The sequence below is a fragment of the Lipotes vexillifer genome, unplaced genomic scaffold, assembly GCF_000442215.2.
Source record: "Lipotes vexillifer unplaced genomic scaffold, Lipotes_vexillifer_v1.1 scaffold1011, whole genome shotgun sequence".
NCBI classification, from domain to species: domain Eukaryota; kingdom Metazoa; phylum Chordata; class Mammalia; order Artiodactyla; family Lipotidae; genus Lipotes; species Lipotes vexillifer.
In genome coordinates this window covers 4,678,545-4,679,765 of record NW_006787698.1, presented here as the reverse complement: position 1 = coordinate 4,679,765, position 1,221 = coordinate 4,678,545, and the positions used below count along the sequence as shown (strand labels likewise).

General features: G+C 64.5%; 1 protein-coding gene across 3 annotated transcripts in view; it reads right to left on the bottom strand.

Annotated features, from left to right (window-relative positions):
• The window catches only part of PDE4A (phosphodiesterase 4A), a 44,304-nt gene that overhangs the window by 29,004 nt on the left and 14,079 nt on the right, over window positions 1-1,221 (bottom strand). The window contains exon 1 of one of the 3 annotated variants that reach the window (XM_007460667.1): window positions 960-1,213. The exons of the other annotated variants lie outside the window; for them this stretch is intronic. The gene's annotated coding sequence lies outside the window, so the exon portion shown is untranslated. Of the gene's footprint in view, window positions 1-959; window positions 1,214-1,221 lie in introns of those variants that run through there. 3 annotated transcript variants of the gene reach the window in all.

The following is a 1,221-nucleotide window of genomic DNA, read 5'->3' as shown; positions in this document are numbered from 1 at the left end:
GGGGTAGGGAACGACTGGCCCGCGGGCGCAGTGCGGGGTCCGGTGACAAAAACCCGGGGGAGGGATGATGGATGCGGGGGAGGTGGAGTTGGGGGCGTGGGGGCGGCGTAACAGAGACAGGAGAGGCAGAGGTGAAGACAGCGACACAGAGAGAAACCGGAGACAGGCACTCATTTCCCCACACACACACTCTTCCCGATCCCACGCGGGCCTCCCAGAGGCCTCGACCCCTCCTCCTTATCTCTTCCCGCCCCGATCTTGTCCCCAAATCCGGACGCGGGCCCGCGTACTGTCCCTGCAGTGCCCTCTCTCAGCCTGTGTCTCCGGACTCAGGTTCTAAACAAGTGCACGCGGAGAGTATTGAGGAGAAGGGCAACCAGAGGACCTCTCCGGGCTCCGGAGAAGCCCCCGAAGCCAGCCCGTGCCTACCTCCGGGCCGCCAACCTCCGTTTCCAAGATAAACGGACACTGGAAAGCCAGACCGGATGTGGCCTCCAGGCTCCTCACCCCCAAGCTGCCCGCCCCCGCGGCCCACCCCGGGTCTGGCCAGGAAGGGAACTTCCATTTGCCCTCCTTGCTCGGTGCACGCGGTAATATTCCAGTGCCTCCTAGCAAGACAACCCCCAGAGGGCAGCGCTGGCCCCATTTCACAGGCCTGTGGACTAAGGATAACACAACTGAACACACGTCCCCACATCACCCTGGATGGCAGGTTGGCTTCACTCCCCCAAAGCCTGACCGCAGTTTCAGGTCTGCACAGGAAGTGGGAGGAACATAGCGTTTATTGAGTGCCTACTGCATGCCTTATCAGATGTCTCCACAGCAACCCTGGCGAGCAGACTTGATTTTTATCGCTGCCCTGTGACGGAAGAAAAAAAGTGAGGCTGACAGAGCCAGCTACGAGCCCCAGACCCTCCCCAGACCCTGGCGTGCGCCTGATGGCCAGGGGGGACTCGAACCCACAGCCACCAGCGCGCACTTACCCGGCCCACGCCTGGCGACCGAAATCCTGAAAGCCGCGGAGAAGCCGAAGGCGCCTGCGGAAAGTTGGGGACGGGCTGGCAAAGAAGACAGGCGAGGAAGGTGGCGAACGTGGGCCGCGGGGCGCGCGCGGGGCCAGGGGCTCGGGCAGGAACGCCTCGTCCTCGGTGGCCGCCGCTGCCGCCGCCGGGAAGGCCTCCAGCTGCAGTTCGGGTATGCGGCCCAGGCCGCGCGGCCGCG